The sequence below is a fragment of the Lycorma delicatula genome, chromosome 1, assembly GCF_047948215.1.
Source record: "Lycorma delicatula isolate Av1 chromosome 1, ASM4794821v1, whole genome shotgun sequence".
Lineage (NCBI taxonomy): Eukaryota > Metazoa > Arthropoda > Insecta > Hemiptera > Fulgoridae > Lycorma > Lycorma delicatula.
The window spans coordinates 236,145,269-236,167,094 of NC_134455.1; the positions used below are offsets into that span (position 1 = coordinate 236,145,269).

Below are 21,826 nucleotides of genomic sequence, written 5' to 3' on the forward strand. Positions count from 1 at the left end.
ATTAAAAAGAGATTTATGCTGTTTATATATATATATATATAAGCTATCAATATGAGTTACTAAGCAATGTAAGGGAAGATGGTTTCGTCAGTGGTATCTAGGGGGTCATATAATGATAGCTCCTTGAAGGTGATACGGTAACGATAAACAGAATCTGCAACGTATATAAGGTCCGAAGCAGGATGGCCAAAGTATTATAGTCTTCATGAAGTACTCGGTAGTTCTGCTATACGTAGTGTTTAGCCTGACCGCAGCATCTGTCCTGCAAAAGCAGAAAGGTGTGTCAGGTTACAACAATTATAACAACAACCAAGGTAAGCCACTAACCATGACTTCAGATTATTTGTTCTAATTTAAATCGAGCTGTATCGTCTATAAACATGCATAACAACTAATTATCACAATTCACGATTTCTTATTTTTTTTATAAATTTAATTTTTAAATTATTCTAAGTTATAGTAATGATATACGTAAGAATTAGCCATATTATTTTCCAAAACGTTTAATGACGTAGAAATAATAAATTATTTATTTACACTTGCAGTATTTTTTTAAAGTTAAAAAACTATTATTTTTCAATTTAATCGCCTAGTTTATTTTTAAGAAAAATTTCATCAATCCTTAATATTAAGGCTAAAATTTTACCTAACATTCAAAAAAGAAAAAGAATAAATCACCCGCATGAATATTTATTATGATTCTAACCTTAAGTGCAGTAAACAATATATTTTTTATCCTCATAATAAATGACAAGACATTTCACAGACAAAAATAGTAGTTACGGAACTAGCATCTGAGCTGCCGTTAGTAAAGTCTCCTGTTTTAATAGGACAATCATAATGTAGGAAGATCACAAACTTTATGTCACCAACGCTAATTTGGAAAGAGAATATTTTTTTCTTTTTCAAGAAAAAAAAAAATTTGATTGGTTAGTCAAAATAGTTTGTATTATATCCGTACAATAGTTTTCCAATGATTAATAATGATGCATCACACGATATTTATTAAATCATATCCTATTAGTGGGAATTTCACCTATGAAACTTAAGTTTAAGCATAAATTATCGTCTCTTAAGTTTAACAACCTAAATAAGATCCGAATAATATTCCACGGTTAGTGAGCACTCGGTGGTAATTTGAAATTTAAAATAGGAACATGAATGTTTTAAAACTCGTACTAAAATCTTAAAAATTAACATTAACAGTTCGATCCAAGACTAATATAAGCATATTATCTTCAGAAATTTTACAACCCCGCTTGTAGTTAAAAGACAGTCATTTACTCACGGTAGCCTAACACACTTACATATATTCATAGAACATATTTTTTACAATATTTCTATGTTATTCTTTTCTTACATCTTAGACATGTAATACTTCTTTAACCTGCATGTAGCTAAAGTAGCAATGAAAGGTCTTGTGAATAAAATGATTAAAAACTTATGTTATCAGTTGTACGTCCATTTACTATTTGTTTATTCTGGAAGATAGAAATATTTTTAAAATGTTATAATTACAAAGACACGATCGGACTTCCGACTAGACACTTTTGCTGTACGTCCTTAATACCGATATTTACACAGAGAAATAATATGTTTCAAAGTTAATAATTGTAAAAGCTATATTAAAAAACAAAAATAATTGAAAAAGTTTTACAGTGTCTTCCGTCTATCCTCTTAATTATTTTCTAAAAATTACAATTTAGATACTTTCTCATCAACTAATTCTGATCCACAAAAAACATTTTACCGTAAAGAAAAACCGGCACTTCTATCAATCAGTTCTGTAGTCAATCCATTATAGTTTTTTCATTCTTGATCGGTTAATTTTTGTTTGCATTATTTTTTCGATGAAATTATTTTAAATAGGAGAATCACAAATAACCTTAATTTAATAACAGAAAATTGTAATTATCCTATCTGCTTAAGTCGTTATAAAAATGAAAATTAATAAATTTTTAATTTCTGGATTATTCTTAACACAGGGATAAAGCAAAATAAAATACTTTACCGTGAAATTTTAACAGTTATAACAGAAAAATTACTCTTTCAATATTATATCATTGTTACTAAAATATAGTACACGAAATTTGGGCTAAAAATTTTACCTGCATTTAAAATCACATTTAAAAACGTAAACCTACATTTAACAATAAAAAGAATAAGGAATTTAAAATAAATACAACAAACTTCATTTAACTACTTTCAGTTGCAAGGTTTTGAAAATATATTTCATAAAAAATTATATAAATTAAAAAAAATACTAAACGCCATTATTAATTGGATATTAAATTATTGAATAATTGGCATAAACTCTGTGCGATTTATCACGCTTAATTTCCGATAACACTAATTATTTCTGTATTCATTCTGACTGCGAATTTACATCTTTTTACAGGTTACCAACAGTTTTTTGAAAGACAGCATAATGTTCTAAGATTACTCACTAATTTACAGCACAAAAATTCTTATCAAGATCTTGTTCAACTCGGAAGGAACTTCAACCCGTATCAAAATACCAACAATTTTTACGTAAGTCTATCACATACAAAAATTTCTGTACTAATAAAAGCACTTTTAACTCGCTTATTGTAATTACTTTAATAATCATTGACAGTGATGTCTACGGTTATAGTTAATCGCAACAATTATCTGACATTTGCTTAAAAAGCTTAAAATAGAGCCAGTCTAACTTATTTTTAAAACTATAATGAAACAACACAATATTTTTGTAATTAGCCTCTTTAAAATCGAAATCTACTTTTTTGTGCAAAATTACTAAATTATACTCGTGAATATAATTTATCTACCAGAATTAATAAAGTATACATCTAATAAAAATATACAGTTTTTGGTGAAATTGAGAATGTGAAGAATGGTTTTAACTTTTAAAAACCAATTAGTTTGATGCAAAAAAATTTTTTTCTAGTGTTCTTTTTTTTGTATGTTGAGTGACATAGCCAAATTTATTGTTGGAGAGCCATAAATCACTCCCAAAAATGATGTATACTAGAGTAAAGCTTACTAAAGATAGCAAGGAGAAAAAAGTTTTCCAACTGGCTTTTTCAACGAATAAAAGATGTTTGCATATCACCATGCCAAATACACAGAAATGAAGGCGTTATTTAGCCCAACAAGTGACACCTCAGGTAGTTGCTGTATAGTGAACTTAACCTCAGAGAAAGAAATTCTAGGACTCTTTTTCTTGTTCTGGTGCTTAATAAATATCACAGCGGCAAAAAAACATATTGGGATAGATAATGTAAAGTAATACGTTAAATTTATTGTTTAAATAAACATTTAAGTGGAAATAAATTTTTATATTCTAACTAAAATAATATAAAATAAGATGACAAAATTAAAAACTTCTGATTTATAAATCTAGAATGAAAGTAGCAAGGGCACATCCTTTTATTTTAATACTCATAAAATGTCTGTATGTTTGTTTTTCAGAACCAGCCCGCTGTCAAACACTTCTTGAACAACTTTGCACAAAATAATTTCCTTCCTAAGGATGAAGCTTTTACACCAACCAGCCAACAACATCAGAATCAGGTAGCACAGCTTTTCCAGTTCTTCTACAGCGCTCAGGACTGGAACACATTTAAGGCGGCCGCTGCATGGGCCAGAGAATGGATGAATCCACAACAATTTGCTTATGCTTTCACAGCTGCAGTCCTCAACCATCCAGCCACTCAAGGTGTTGTCGTTCCTGCTCTCTATGAAATAGTACCTCATGATTTTGTTCCGGCTACAGCTATCCAACAGATCTACAAAGCTAAGTTCCAGGGTAAATTAACAAAAATAAATTAATTAAACACAATGGACTAAAATTACTTATTTTCAAATAGTATGGCTTGTATAATATAAGCATAAGATATCACACAGGAAAATTGTTTGTACAACAATTTTTTTCGCAAACTCATATATTCCATTCATAGATAAATTTGATAACAAATCGTGAAATTAAAGTAAATTACTTTTTATTAGCAACTTTATTTAGTTAGCACAGCTTGGTTATTCCTACATTTGCTAGTAGCAACTAAGTATCTTGAAGCTGTAAACATCGAGAATCAAAATTAAAATTAAATACATAATCATTTTATAATCTACAGATTTTCCGAATAGTAGTAATAATATTCTGATCATAATGCCAGATAATTGCTAGCTTTATTTTGAAATGCTAAGTTTTAGAAAAAATAATTCATCACATTTCTCACAATCATTCTATAGATATCTATTGTGACTGTAATTCCTATTTCATTTTTCTACAAGTTTTGCGCTCACTAGCATTCAAATATAAATTTTTTTTAATACATATTATTATCACGTTTACAACGAATATAATACTGTTTTGACGTTTCTATGTTATAGGTTCCCCGTATGCCTATGTTTATGCTAACTACACGAACCAGAATGAAAACAACCAGTACTACAATGGTTACTCTAACCAGCACAACAACAACAATGGTCAAAATAACAACAACGGAAATAACAACAGATACTACTATTATGGCCCACACAACCCCAATGCCGTTTTCGCTGTTAATGACGGATCCCAGGACAATAATGCAGGTACACCCGAGAACCCAGAAAATCGAGTCAGCTACTTCACTGAAGATGTCGGAATCAACGCTTACCACGCTGGATTCCACGTTCAAAATCCTGCTTTCTTTGGCGCCAATAATAACAATAATTACTTCGACAGCATCTTCAACAACTTTAACAATAACAATAATCAAAATTATAACAATAATTATTATTATAACTACAAAGTGGCCAAACGCGGAGAAGTTTTCTATTACGCACACCAACAGTTCTACGCACGCTATGTCCTCGAAAGGCTCTCTAACAACCTTCCAATTCCACAGCCAATCAATTTCAACGACAAAATTGAGGTAATAATAATTTATGAGTTACTTTTAACGCTTTACTAAGTTTTACCGAATATTGTAAAAAACAAATTGTTTTTTTTTATATCCAATCATCATGTCAAGTGATATTTTAAATAAACATAAATGTAATTTAAAATTTTGATATCAACATTTTTATATGTAACATTCTTTATTTTTATTTTTTTGTTCATGTAGTAATACAGATAGTTTAACCAAACTATAAAATTTGTATTATTATTTTTTAAAGTAATTATAACGGCTTTTTGCAGCCCGGTTACAATCCAAACCTTCAATATGCCAATGGTCAGGCAGTCCCTGCTCGCCCACCAAACACTTATTTCCAGCAGCAGCAGAAAAACGATAACAATAACAACAATGCTCAGGAACCAAACAACAACCAAGCACAGAACCCTGAAGTCTACGAACAACGTCTCCAAGAAGTCGCTGATACCGGTTTCGTTAAAAACGTAAGTAATTTTTAATGAATTTTCTACTTAGAATGTGTGACTCGTTAATAATATTTATTATTTTATCCAAGAACGCATTTTGAGTGTGGTAATGTTTTTGCAGATGTGAACTAGTACTCGCTTAATATGAATGTACGTTAAAACTGAGATGTAATTTTTACAGCCAGATGGAAGTAAGACCAACATCAACAATCAATACGGTCTTGGAATATTAGCCAATATCGCCGCTAACCCTGCTGATTCTCCAAACTCTGCTTACTACGGTAACTACTTTGCCGCCGGTAAGAACGCCATCGGTTTCATCGTCGACCCTAACAACCAAAACGGAGTAGCTTCAGGTGCAGCCGCCAATTTCGCCACTGCCTCAAGGGATCCGGCCTACTAGCAATTCTTGGCTAAATTGAACCAGATATTTTACAATTTCCAGAACAATCTTGGACCTTACAACCCCAATGAGGTAATGCTGTATAATAGTTTAAGTTTTATTTACGTACCGTAACAGCAAAATTTATTTTAACTCATTATTTAACTTCGAACCTAAAACTCTCTTTTAAAATATTTTAACTCATTATGTAACTCTTCGAATCTGAAACCCTCTTTTTAAATAATGTACGATTTAATGAATTTAATCTTCTAATTTACAGCTTAATTTCCCTGGAGTGAAAATTCAGACCTTTGATGTTTCTCATTTAGTCACCTACATCGATTACTTCAACGTAAACGTTGACAATGCAGTAAATAATCACAACAACGGCAATCAGAACTCGAATAATAACAACGGCCAGTACTACGTTAAATTCCAGAGACTGACCAACCAACCCTTCAACTACTAGTTAAACGTCCAGAGTAACAGAAATAGAAACGCCGTCGTCCGTGTCTTCATTGGACCCAAATACGATTCCAACGGACAACAGTTTACTCTCTCACAAGCCAGCCAGTACTTCGTCCAGCTTGATCAATTCACAGTCCAACGTATGTACACAATTTTTCTCACATATAACTTTAACACTTATAAACACACACATTAATTACTACAATACAACTATAAATTATTTATTACATATAAAGGTATAAAATATCTCAAACTCTGATACAAATAACAATGTTCAATTATAATTGCATTAGTAATTAGTATGTTTGATACTGAGATTAGAGAACTTCATAAATGAAGTACGTACTTTTATTTATATGAATAATTTTTAGGAAAATAAAATAAAACCTGAATTCTTTTCTTTATTGTTCTTTTGTAATATGATTATCTGCATAGTTTCACCAACATACTTTGAATGCAAAATTTAATTTATCATTTTGGTTTAGATAAAATATTGTTTGGAATAAAAAACTGCTGATTGTAAAATAAATTGCTATTATGATGTGTCGTGCCAGTATTACTTTCTGAAATGTACAAAAATTAAATTTAATTAAATCAAGTTTCTCTTTTAATCCATAACATTCTTATTTTGTAGTGAATAACGGCCAGAATGTAATTCAAAGAAACTCTCAACAGTCTCCACTCTACGTACATGATGTTCCAAGCTTCCAACAAATTTACAACCAACTCCAACAGGCAAAACAAGGAAACCAAGCTTTCTTCGCAAATCAGGTTTGTAAAAATATCAGTTTTATAAGTGATATAGAAAGCATTTTTTTGTTTAGCTTACAGAAATATCGAAGCACAAGAATGTAGATTTTAGTCTGCCGGAGTAGGATATAACTTTTATGATAAGAAATTTAATGTCAGTGATTAAAAACGTTTTTTAAGAATCCTAATCTATTCCACATCTCAAACAATAGTTATTAACTGCCTACATGGTTTCACAATTCTTCTCAAAAATTGTGCCCGCTGTTTTAAACAGGAAGTTCCAGAACTCAAAAATAAAAGTTCCATTATGGTTCTAGAACCAGTACTTTATTTTAACTTTCACTGACTCTCACCTTTTAGGCTTATTTTGTCATCGTACTCCAGTAACACGTATAAATTACTCTCCTACGGTTCACGAGTTCATAAACTACAAGCTACTACTGTTTATTTTACAAAAAATGTTAAAAAAAAATCTGAATATTTTGGGCAATACACGTCATTTAGTCTATACGTACCCATAAAAACCATATTAACCGATAACCTCAATACCGTTAATGCTATTTTCTATATAAATGCAATTTTTTCGGTTTTATAAAAATTATTCTTTACTGCAAACTTGCAATTCCTGCTATTTTTCTCATAATTTTAATTCGCTTAATAGCTAAATTTGTAAAACATAATTTTGTTGCAGGCTGCTAACAAATTTTGGGGGTTTCCTCAGCGATCACAGCTTCCGAAAGGTAAACCAGATGGACAAGACTTTGTTTTTTACGCAATTATTACTGAAGCAAATTCAAACAACAATAATGTAAACTATAATAACAATAACCAGAATGACAACTACAATGGAAACAATAACAACGAGAGTAGTGATAACAACAATGGAAGCAATAATCAAAATTACAACAACCAAATGTACGACATTCAGTTCTACGACAACAAATCCCTCGGTTTTCCGTTCAACAGACCGGTTCAGGACACCTACTACAATACTCCAAACCAGTACTTTAAGACTGTCACCATCTATCATAATGGACAAAACAATAATAACCAGAATTAAACACAGATTTTTACACGTATCATCTGTTATTAAATCTAACTTATAAAATACACATGTAAAATTTTTCTTAATTTGTGTATAATGATTATTAATAAAAAAATAAACACTTAAATACAACATATTATCTTCTTATTATGTTTTTTTCCTCTTTTTTGTTGCTTACAGAAAAACCGCACAAACGAAAGTTTACTTATTAACCGTAATATAATTACGATTATTTTACTTAAGTATTAAAATAGATAAATTAAACTGTCTACTTGGCACTGGAATTATTGCAATTAGTAAATGGTAAATCCGATTAGGTCGTAAATAAAATAACTATCATTTCATAATTAAAAATATTATTATTTTTACCTAATAGTTTCTCCTTGATATCTGAAATGTTTCTCTGTTACTAGTTCAACGGACTTTTTAAAATCACCCGTCATTTTAACAAGATTCTTTAAATCTTTACACACTTTTTATTTCTTAAACATCAGATATTTTTAAAATTTAAAACAATCGCCAAAAAAATATTTTACATGAATTTCAGTAGATTAAATATTTAATTTCTTTTAAGGTAATAAAATAATTCACCAATCATTCATTTTGGTAGAAATTGTCGATCGACATAACACTGAACATTGAAAAGAATTTAATTTATTTACATGTTAAAGCAACACATTACTAATACATATATATAGTCTCTTTTAAAAAAGTGAACAGATTACAAAATATCAGTGAAACGGAAAACCTAAAGATAGAAGAAAATTTGATTTCGGTTAATGTTCCTCAATCATTTCTGGAAGACCTTTTTAAAAATATTTAGAAAAAAAATATTTTATGTAATTTAACCTTACTAAACAATAACTAATATTAATATTAACATTAATAAAAAAAGTAAACAAATTAGAAAAACCCTCTAAAAAGTAAAAAGTAAGAATTAAATCAAACTGAGAATTTTAAACAAAAAAATATAATATATTAACAAATATAAAAATGCACTGAAAAGTAAAAAATAAAATATATAAATATTTAATAAATAACCAATAAATAAAAAATACATAAATGTAATAATTATTTATTTTAAAATTAAAAGTAATGAAAATATTTAGTTAAATAAAAGCGTGGTGCGGTTTTTATAATTTATTTAAAATAACACAACATTATTTTTACAACAATTAATCTTCATTTTCATTTTCAATAACGACCGAGGAGGCGGAAAGGTCTGCTGGAACCTCTCCAGTTGAGACTGACTAGCTACAAGTAACAATCTGAGAAAATGCACCCACTCGTTTTCTTTGTAGGAGTTCTCACATAATTAAAGTTCATCTTCGAATTCTAAGCCAAATTGAACGCACTCTTTCCGCTAAAAGTTTCATTTTAATTAATTATGAATTTTTATTTAATGAATTCATAATTCCGATTGCAATTATTATAATGATAATAATTAATATTTTTTCAGATTACCGTCAAAATGTAATAACTTTGTGCAAGATTTCTAAATTTAATTTTTATTTTTAATCTCGGTGCAAATTTGAACCATCAAAGAATTAAAACTTGAGTTATTTTACTACAGATAAATAAAGTATAGACATATACTAAACAACCTCGTTAAACAAAAATTATATTTTAAAATACAGCAAATTTCTATAAATACTTAGTCGAAAAGATTGTTATAAAAACTGCGCCGTGCTTTTATTTAACTAAATGTTTTCATTACTTTTAATTTAAAAATTTAACATTTTATTACATTTATTTATTTTTTATTTATTGGTTATTTATTAGATATTTATATAATTTATTTTTTACTTTTTAGAGGGTTTTTCTAATTTGTTTCCTTTTTTTATCAATGTTAATATTAATATTAGTTAAATAAAAACTTTTTTGAAAAATAATTTTTTATATGTAATCATATTTTTGTAATTTTTTTTTGGTATTATTTTTAAGACTAAAAAAAAGTAAAAATATTTATTTTTACACATCGAAGTTATATACGCGTACCAAATTTCAATCATTTTCATACGATAGTTCATGAGAAATGAAAATTTTCAACTAAATGTATGAATTTAGCGTAGGGGTAGCGCGTGGGGTGGGTCATTTCAAATTCCGACAGCGTACTTCTGTATTGTCAAGTTACATACGTGTACAAAATTTCATTGATTTTCATACTATAGATCAAAAGTTATAGCAGTTGCAAGATTTGATTATTCCTAAAGCGAGTTAAATAGAAGCTTTTAATTAGCCACTAAATTAATAAAATTTATGACGATCTTGATGTATTTTTCTACTATTTTGATCATTGTCCTAATTAATCAAAGAATCACACAAAAAAAATAACATAGTTTGATGTTCTTAGCATTAAAACGACCGACTAAATCTAATTTAAATCCTCATTTTGAATACTGAGATACAGAATAATACGAGACCAAAACAAAATATTACAGTACGTATGAGGTTTATAATGTGTAAGTTTCATTTTGAAAAGAAATAAGATGATAAATAAATATTAAGTAGTACTATCTTAATATAGGTTCTCAAACGAATTGAATTAGCTCATCAAATTGCCAATCAATAAGAACATGCGCAATTCGTGCAACATACTCATGTTCCGGAACTAAAACTGTGCCACAAACTCATCGTATAAATGGCCTTATTATAAACAAATTGGATACAGTCACCTATTATGTATTAATTAAAATGGGTCATTTCGTTATGACTGCATTACCACTATGGATTCAGTTTGTTTACATTAAGAACTAAATCAAAACAACGTATACAGTCCTTACCTAACCTATTATGCGTAACATATAACGTTTGTTATTCTTCAGAATGGCTACGCTGATTTTGAATGTAACTTATGATTCCTTTCAGGTCACCTACGTGAACAATTATGTTAGGTCCTACATTTGATATTCAGCCTTACAAGTGACATTTTTACTTTGTAAACCGTAGAGAATGGCTTAATAGTGACCACCATAATTCTCAGAGAAAGCACCTTAGTCTGTCGGTGCCTCTTTTACTTCCGACGCATTATACGAAATATAACCATAAGAAACAGCCTACTGGGATAAACAGTGTAAAGTAATAAATGAATCTATCCCTTTATGATGCAAACAATTGTATTAAATGCGTTACCTGAACTCGACGAGAGTAAAACTTAATATAAAAATAAAAATTATGTTAGATAAACGGGTTTTATAATGTTTTAATCCCTAACTATTGGGATAAAATATTTAATAAAAGAAACCAAACCTTTTAATATGTCATCTTGCGGTGAAAAAGGACAGGTCTCATATTTTCCTTCATATCTATGTTTACTTAACCAGTGTCACCAACACTGCTTAAACAGAGGTTCTTGTCACAAGACTTTTCATGCTATCACTCATTGGTTGATATGTTTTAATGTTTATTTTTACTTTTTTACCTGCTTAGATATATATAAATTATGTTACAGTAAAATCCTGACGCATTGCATTCCATAGGCCACGTGTGTTGCATATCACTAAAACGCTAAGAAATCCACCGTGTGATGGAATGCAATGCACCCTTTGATAACTGTAAGAATAATTAGTTGGTCTATGAAAGGCACTCATTCGGTGCACATCATCGTCCTATTGCTGTAAAGTTAGCATGTACGCATAACTTACATTATATTATGTAATTAGTATTTGCGTGTATATCAAAGAAAATTGTATACTATTAAGTATTTAATAAAAATAAAGATTGTTTTAAAAACATTCATTCGTTGTGTTTTAACATAGCTGGCGCAATCGGTAGGACACCTTGAGAATGGTTAGCAAATATAATCGAACTTTTTTTTTAAACCATTAACAAGGTGAACTAAATAAATAGTCATCTCGAGAAATTAATGTTTATAATTTCTTTAGTCATCGAATCGTTTACGAGGTGCAACGGACGATGAGAATAAGAGTTATTATTCAACGGAATCCACATTGAAGACGCAATTGACAAAGTACGGGGAAGTACCTGGTCGATTCAATCTTCGAACTTTAGCGACGTAGAATAGAGGACATCTCTACAAGTTGTTCCAGTTGGCAGAATTAGTGAATATAATCCTGATCGACAACCCGCTCATCGAAACCATCTCTATATCGACAACTCAACCAATCAACGAAGGTAACCAATCAACAAATACGTCATGATAAAAATAGTGCTGTAAGTATGAAAAATATTTAAATAGTAATAAGAAGTATTTTGATATTTTTTGTTAAATATATATATAATCTGTGTACATAGTATAATTAACATTTAAAAATGGCAGTACCAGTATTAATAATAGATTATTTGGATATGTTACCCAAATTTTCAGGTGATCCGTTAGTTTTAAATCACTTTCTTATTTTGTGTGACAAATTAGTCCAACACTTTATATCGCCAATAATTCGGAAGACTTTCAAAATGAATATTGCTTTCGACAATTATATTTAAAATAAAATCACCTGCATTAAAATTAGTAATAGGATCAAATCGTTATAAATGGAATGTCAGGCAGATACTATTAAATGGATATCTCGGCAAAAGAGATTGTTTTATATTAAATTTAGAATTAGTAGTGTTAAAACAGAATAATAATAAAACTCCTTTTAGGTTTTATGAACGTATACAAAAGTTATTAAACATGCAAATAGCATATCTTACAAATAAAGAAATAACAATAGCTAATGTTTTGAATAAATATGTAAAAATGTCAGCATTAAGAGTGTTATTAAGAGGCTTAGCTGAACCGTTAGGATCACCAATGCGAACGAAACCCCTAATTCTTTAGAAGAGGCATTAAGTATGTTAACTAATGATTTTTCTATTTAAGATAAATAAGTATAATTTTATTAATAATAATAGTAATTAAATTGCAAAGAAAGCTGCTCCGACCTGAAATCCAAATACCTATAAATATCAGACACCAACATTCCCCAATTATTACCAAGGTTATATTCCTAAAACCACATAGTTCCAAAGACCACCTTTTAATAGACAACCTTACTATCAGTCACAACCCAATTTTACCAAAAAACCCCTTTCCAAAATCCCACTCAACGACCATTATTTAAACGAATGCAGGAAACACCAATAAATACAAAAAACTCATTATAACCTCCGAATAAAAACCCGAAACTACTCGTATATCAACCGGCGAGAGATAGGTCCAGAAACGAAAAATTAAAAGAACCTTATATAATATTACTGAACAGATGAGTAGAATTAATTTAAGAAATAATAATTATAATAATAAAAAATTAAACAACGGTAATTTTTTAGGAGATACAAGCCTCGGAACAAATTTTCAGTAATGAATTTACACCCAGAAAGATGAGTGATCTATATTATAGATCACGCACTACGTTTAGAATTTTAATTGATACTGGAAGTACCAGGTCTTTTGTAAAAACGTTTATTGGAAATGAATATTATAAAAAATATTTAGGCAAAGAGCAATTAGAAGTGACCACAACATAAGGCACTTGCAAAGAAAAATTTATTAGGTTAATACCAATATTAGGCAGAACGAGGAATAAATACTATTTATTTGACTTCCATAAAGATTTTGACTTATTGTTAGGGTTAGATAATTTGAAAGGAATGAGAATTAATTTAGATTTTGTAAATAATAAATTAACATATAAAGATATTGTAAAGCCAGTACATTATTTTAATACGAGTAAAGTGGACACAGAAAACACAGCTGTTAATAGTAAAAATGTATATCAGATAGAAGCACGTACAAAACGTAACATTAAATTTCCTGTGTATAAGATTAAAACCGGACAAGCAGTATTAAATTGTAGGAACTTAGACTCCCTAAAAATTCTTAGTGCATTGTCAATGTCAAAGATAGTGAAGCTTATTGTATATTTACGAATCCTATACTGGTAAATAAAACAATATTATGTAATATGGCACTATATGTAGAACCCCTAGACATATAATAAACCCCTTGTATAATAAAGATAATACTAATAAATGTGTTAGGAAGAAAAATAGTAAAAGTAATAATAATAATAAATGTAGAATGTTTCTAAATGTTAATAATAATAATAATAATAATAATAATAATAATAATAATAATAATAATAATAATAATAATAATAATAATAATAATAGTAACGAATTTTATAGATAGGGTGTCAAATGTTATAAAGAATGAAAATAAATATAATAAAAAGAGAAAGCGCGATATTAATAAATGTTGTACAGAAAATATTGGTAGAAATAAGTTGCCAATGTAGAAATTATACTAAATGTTGTAGTATAATTAACGGATTATGATATTTTAATTCTAATAAGCGTAATAATTATACTAATAATAATAATAAGTAGTGTAGGAATAATAATGTGTTGTCAAATATTACTGATGAGGATAATAATAATGAAGTTAATAATTTTAGTAAACAGAAGCATAGAAGTAGGAAAGGAACTAAAATAAATATTATAATAATGTTGCCAAATACTAATAAGTATGATAGAAAGAAAAATGATAGAAATAATAAAAACATGTTGCTGAAAATAAGCGAAATTAATAAAGTAAAGTAATTTAAAATTAAAATTAATTAAATAAATTATTGATGAGAATAATGAAACATATAATGATATAAATGATAGTAATACGTTGCCGGAAAATACTCGTATGATAGGAATTAGTAATAATTACAATTTAATTAAAAAATGAAGAAAAGAGCTAATAAAACAATGATAGATAATACTCGGTTGCCGAAAATTATGAAAAGTAAGAGAAATACCAGTAATAAAAATATAAATAATAATAATATTATAAATAAAGATAAGGAAAACACTAATAATAATTATAATTTAATTAATCAAATGAAAGAGTTAGATTTATCAAAAATTAGAATCGATCATCTGAATAGTAAGGAGAAAGAACTAATTTATTTAATAAAAGAATATACAAATATTTTTCAAATAGATGGAAACGATTTAACGTTTACCAATCAAATTAAACATAAAATTAGGGCGACAGATGGAATACCCGTATACACTCTTAATTACAGATACCCTGAAAAATGTAGGAAGGAAGAAGAAAATCAAATTAATGATATGTAAAAAAAACAACAATTTTTCACCCTTCATATTCACCAATATGGATAGTACCGAAAAAAACTCGATGCCTTAGGCATAATATTCAATATTTTTAACAAAAATACAGAATAGTAATTGACTTAAAGGTATTAAATGCTAAAACAATTGATGATAAATTTCCATTACGAAACATAACGGATATTTTGGATAAATTAGGCAGGGCTCAACATTTTACATTACATTTGGCCTCAGAATTTTACCAAGTAGAAATGAACCAAGATAGTATAGAGAAACCGCATTTTCGATTGAGAAAGGACATTACAATATTTTTAAGAATGCCCCTTGGATTAAAAAATCACCACCGATATTTCAAAGAGTTATGAATCGTGTATTACGTGGAATACAGAATGAAATTTGTTTAGTTTATTTAGATATTATTATGTATTCTACTAGTTTAAAATAGCATAAATTAAGAGTAAAAGAAGTATTTGATAGACTCAGATTTGCAAATTTTAAAATACAGACAAAATCAATTTTTAAGGAAAGAAGTAGAATACCTAGGACATATTGTAACATCAGATGGAATTAAGTCGGACCAAAAAAAAGTAGAGGCAATAAAAGGATATTCAATACCAAATACTAAGAAAGATACGTATAAAAGGATTTTTACGATTATTAGATTACTACCGAAATTTTTTTAAAAACTGTGAATATAACAAAACCATTAACTAAATGTTTAAAGAGAAATGCTAAAATAAATGTTGAATACGTAGAGTATATTAAATGTATTGAATTATGTAAAAATATTTATCAAATGAACCATTATTATTACAAAACCCAGATTTTATTACCATTTCAATAGAAACTGGCCTCAGCTACTCAAAAAACCAAAAGGTCATACACACATACTTAAATATTTAGTAACTTATACGGTATAAATCATCCACCTTGGCAAGACTTTGATATTTAAGTCAAACAAGCTATGTATGTCTGAATTCCTGTTTTTACGGCTTAAGCATGTCAAAATAAGCTTCATAATAGTTTAATGATATTATACTTCAACGGAAGTAGTTGGAACGAGACTATAGTTGTAAAGAAATAAATCCTTTGCCGTCTACGTTCAGAGCTAGCAAAGTGGACACTCGTGTGATGTAAAAAGAGACCCGTTTTTATTCCGGAAGTATATTGGCAATTTAGAAATCTAATGTTTTTATCATATGTTATGCAATTTTATTTTTTGAATTGTGAATTTTAACATCCGTTTAGCTTTCGAAACTTCTTCGTTTGTGAGCGACCTTTTCAACTGCTATTAATTACTTGCAGTGCTAATAATTGCGGAGGATAATACTTTACAAAGGGCGGAGTAATTTGGTTTCATATTTTTTATTCTATATTCTGTTATTTGCCTTTTTCTGAAATTTTGTTAACGGTATTCATATTTTAACTGAGTATAATATTTTGTCTTGTAAAACCTAATTATGTTATATATGTTTAGTATTTTTTTTACTGTTCGGAAGAATACAAAATGATAGTTTGTACTGTTTATTAGACGGTAATAATCTGTCGCCTTAAAAAAATGAAACAGAAAATGGATAAATTGGTAATGGAAGACGTTTTTCAGTTATTTCATTTTTCACAAAACTTCAAAACATTTATAGAAGATAAAAAAATCAATTAATTAATTAATAAGTTATTAAATAGCTGTTACTATTTTCCCGGCTAATTTATCTAGAAATCTGATTAGAAACTTTAGAGATCGAGCCAGTAATTTCAAAACGGTTGTTATGCAGACTGCTCTGATGGATCCCCTTCTGACTCAACACACCGACTCTAACGGTGTTTGCACTTTAAGCAGCATTCCTGGAAATTTTCTTTCTTAAGAGTATTAAAAACCCTTTCCTTATTTGCCTGTATGTCTTCGCGTGAAACAAATCGGTTTCGTTTCAGCGAAAATTTCAATTTAGCAGTCAGGTAAAAGTCGGCAGGTTGCGAAAAAACAGGAATTTGGCCAAAAATTCATCGATCGAGAACGCAGGATGTGCAGATGCGTTGTCGTGGTGCAGGACCCTATTCTTATCTCGCTAAAGTGCGGGTCTTTTCTTCCGCACATTTTCGCGTAAACGCTGAAGGACTTTTATAGTATTTCTGGTTGACTGCCTACCCCTAGGGGCAAATTCTTGATGCACAATACCCGTAGAATCGAAGGAAACCTCCAAAATTGTCTTCACATTCGACCGAATTTGTCGCGTTTTTTTCAATCGTGGCGAACTTGGACCCTTCCACTGCGTTTATTGTGCTTTCTTTCGGATCATACCCGTAAACACAAGAATTCGTAGCCTATAATTACCATTTTTAAGAAATCTGGGTTGGTTTCAACCTGATTAAAACTTTTATGACACTTCAAGCCGGTTTTATTCCTACTGGCCTGACAACAATTTCAAAATGAACTTCGCGGACACTCGACACATTTTCAAATCCTCAATTAAAATTGATTGAACCTTAAGAAACTTAAATTCAGTTTATCAGCCATCTCCTTAATTGTAATTTTACGGCCAAAGATACCAAATCGCAAACTTTCACAACGTTTACTCTGATTTTTGAAACGGAAGGCGGCCGGACTGTGGTCATCTTCGACTGATTCGTGGCCATCTTTAAATCTGGTGAACCAGATAAAAAAATTTCACGGGCTCAGTTATTTACGCACAAAACCTGTTTTTAAGAGTTCGTAAGTTTCCGAAGCTGATATCCCGGTTTTTGAACATAATTTGACACAAACCTGTTGTTCCTTTTTTTTCAACCGTTTTGCGAAATCAATAATTTACCGAGAACCGAAAACACGTCTTCACTCGCTAGGATACCACTCTTTGCTGAATAAAGATATCGCGGTGATCATTTCAGGACGTTTCTAGGACAAAACAAGCGTCAATCACCTTAAATTACATCATTAAATCCCCTTATATCTCCAGGATTACTCGACCGATTTTGACCAAACTTGATCAGATTACTTCTATATATGGGGTATTGATGACATTAAATTTCAACTTAAAAAGTCAAGGGAAAGAGGCTGTAGAGCAAGGTCATCATCCTCATTATCTCAAGATTTCGCCTAATTAAGGTTTTATTTTTCTTAGACACATTTTAACGATTAAAAAATAATATTTGCAAAAACATTTTCAAATTTTTTTGTTATCGATGAGTCTGAGAAATGCCATTTACGCACACCCCATAAATGGGGTTGTGTCGAACTCACACAGGTTCCGCTAGATGTTGTTAAGACTACCTGCACCCAACCGACTAAACCGACTATCTCACCACTTCTTTCCACCGGAGCCGGGCCACAATGAAGCACTCTCAGCCCCGAAGGATGCCTTCAGGCTCAGGTGTTCGAGAGTCCTCGTACATCATCACCATAGCCCGTACACACAAGCGCGAACGAACCACAGCTCTGCAGGGGGCTGTCCATCTAGCCCTAGCTCTCCGGTTTAATTCTTCACATAGCAGCTGGAATATTTAGGACTTTCTCAGGCTATTCTATTTATTTTAATTTATTCCTGGCTTGTTTACATCCTTTAGATTTGTTAATAGTTGCCATTGGGTTGGTCTCTACAAATCCCTCAGTTTATCTGTTACCCTTCTATGCCAACGCACAAAAAAAATTTGATGTTTCTTTACAACTCAGCATTTGTTTTACTTAATTTGTCCACCAGTTATTAATATTTTTTTTTTTTTACATTCTAGAGATTATAACCTCTCTGCTCATTTTCCCACTAAAATTGTCACAAACTTCAATTAAAAGAAACAATTGACTTCATAAATAGTTTTTATTTTCTTCAAAGTTCTATCGCAAGCTTTCACAATTTTAATTTATTTTTATTAAACCAAATTAAATTCATATATTTTAAACAGTTCAGAAAATACCACCCTTTGTTTAAAATATAATTAAATTGCAAACTGGATATATGTTACAGAAAAATACAATCGACAATCTAAAAACAATCTGTTACATTTTCACCCCCTCTTGCCGACGGCTGCTGAAACCTATTGGTGGCTAGAGTGCCCACAGCAAACTATGGTAGCCAGATCATCAGGCCACTCTACGTCACAAGCTGCTCCCTCGAGCACTTTTCGTAGCGTCTTCTAAACCAGTCTGCACTCATACCTGACCCAAGGCGGTCATGTCCATATGGACCGTTAAGTTATAAGTTATAAGTGTTATGTTACAAAATTATTTTAAACCGCCAAGACGGCGTACAATTAAACAATTCTTCAGTAATCAACAAGGTGTTGTCTTCAATCATCACCTATGAACACATAGAGTCCACCCTCGCTCTAAAATCTACCGCAACGCTGTTGAACAAGGGCGTCCCGTCGAAATCGCAAAACAATCATTCCAGTTAACATTTCTTCATGTCTTAAGGAAGTTTGTTAACCAAAATATTAAATCAATAGATTTTTAATTTGTAAATATTTAAATCTGACAGTTTCAAAAAACTACTAAAATCTGCAGCTTCTTTTCTTCATATACTAGTGTTAATTAACTATAGATATTACTTAAAATTTACCTTATTCATGTTACAGAATTCATTCCTTATTTCTGTTACCCAAATTCTAATGTTTCACAATACAGATTTTTATCTTTGAATGATATAAAATTATTATATATTTAAATAAACCCACGCTTCATTATTAATTGTCTGCACTCTTGGGGTTATGAAACCTATTAGCGTGTACTAGGTATTAAATTGTGCTGTATTCTTTAGGTATGCTCATACATCCCAAAATTAAGTTATCTAAGTCTATATAAAATCACAGCAGTAAAAAATATTAATTTATAGTATTAAACACTCTATTCATTTATAGCAAAACGCTGATACTTAAGTGTATAACTAACTTACACCATTTAACCTTTGTTTAAATTTCTTTTTAATATACATGGCAAGTTTCATTCTATAAAAAAAGTTTTATTTTGACAGAATTGGTTTATCATATACTCATAAAGGTGATATTATTTCATGGAAAGCAATATCAGTCCAACATTATTATAAAAAAATTTCATCTAACTTTAAACTTCAGCCTTACTATCACTCCATCCATATGAGATGACTCAAACCAAAAACTTAAGTTGTGCATCATTTAAAATTCTTCCTCAATTTACATATCAAAATTTATGTATGATGTTTCCTCAAATGTTTCAGAAATAAAACAAAAAGTTAGTTTCCATTTTAGTTTTCTTTCTACCAGCTGATACAATGTGTAAACCAATTTTCCAGTTTTAATTTCATGAAAATCTATTGACAATTTATCAAGACACAACATATTTAATAGCCAACCTAAACTTCCCTTAGAATATTTCTGATAATGAATGTTGTAGTATTAAAAATATATTTAGAAAAAGACTGATTTTTATTTGTCTTTCAATTGATATATCCTTACTTATATTCTGATCAGCAAATCACATTTTACTGAAATAAGTAATAAAACATTCATATTATGTATTCATGAGAAGTTGCATCTTCAAGTACGTCATTGCATGTTATACTATATGACTGACAACTCCGGCAGACTGTTACAGAAAATATCAGTTATTTAAAGTCCAGCAGTATAAAACATTGCTGGTGATCAGACAAACCCTAATAAATTTTGCTACAGTGCAAATACATCAATATATTTCACTTCTGTAATTCTTGACTACATTCACTAAGAACAATGATATATTTTGAATCATCTCAGCTTCTGTGTACAAAAGATATCTATTCTTTGCTTAATTTACACTAAAGCCCGTTAGATACTAAATTCCATTATAAACCTATCATTTTAGGTTCCAATTCAGCAAAATAGAACATTTTTTAAAAACTGAACAAAATTTAAATTCAAAACATTTTCAACCTGACAGAGAGGAACCATTTTCATGGAAAACTAGGTAAGATGTGATTTTTTTTTATAACAAGTCAGTGATTAATTAAAACAAGTGACTTCTCCAAGTTTCTATATTAACTTTTTCACTAAGTAATACTTCACTGACATAATATTAGAGTTAGGTTCTGTAATGTTTCATTAACCCTTTCAAACTCGCTACTCCACAGGGATCTTGAGAACAGACAGGACAATAGCCTTTAAACGTGGATGCAATAGTTTTGGCAAAAATATACAGAACCACTTTGCCGATACATTGTCACCGGTGAACTTGGTGACAATCCTGCAGGAGTGTAAAGCATCAGGCATGTTTGTTCATTGTAATCCATCTAAACATACTTATTGGTGGAATGATGAGATTGCTCGCCTTAGGAGGGAGGCATGGGTGACCAGGAGGTCCTTTCAATGGGCTGCAAGATGTGGTTCTCAAGATGTTCAGTCCTTAGTTCGTCAATGTTTGTGGAGACAAGGGCAACTTATAAGGCAGCAATTAAAGAGGCCAAAAACAGATGTTGGAGGGTTCTCTCTGGAATGGTGGATCAGGACCCAAGAGGGAAAGGTTTCCAGAAAGTAAACAGGAAATTTGGAAGGAGGACTCCAGTCCTCACAGAATGTAAGTACTAGATGCTATACAGGTGTTATTCCATAACTCACCGCTTTGGTATAGTGGTGAACGCATTTCCCGAAATCAGCTGATTTGGAAATCTAAAGTTCCAGCGTTCAAGTTCTAATAATGGCAGTTACTTTTATACGAATTTGAATACTAGATCATGGATACCAGTGTTCTCTGGTGGTTGGGTTTCAATTAACCACACATCTCAGGATGGGGCGGCAAGGGGTTGAGGAACAGCCCCCTGTGGAGCTGCCGTTCATC

At 30.1% G+C, this 21,826-nt stretch overlaps 1 pseudogene; it reads left to right on the forward strand.

Annotated features, from left to right (window-relative positions):
- The first annotated feature begins 205 nt into the window (after positions 1 to 205).
- Positions 206 to 8,004, forward strand: LOC142317785 (hexamerin-like; annotated as a pseudogene).
- The last annotated feature ends 13,822 nt before the right edge of the window (positions 8,005 to 21,826 follow it).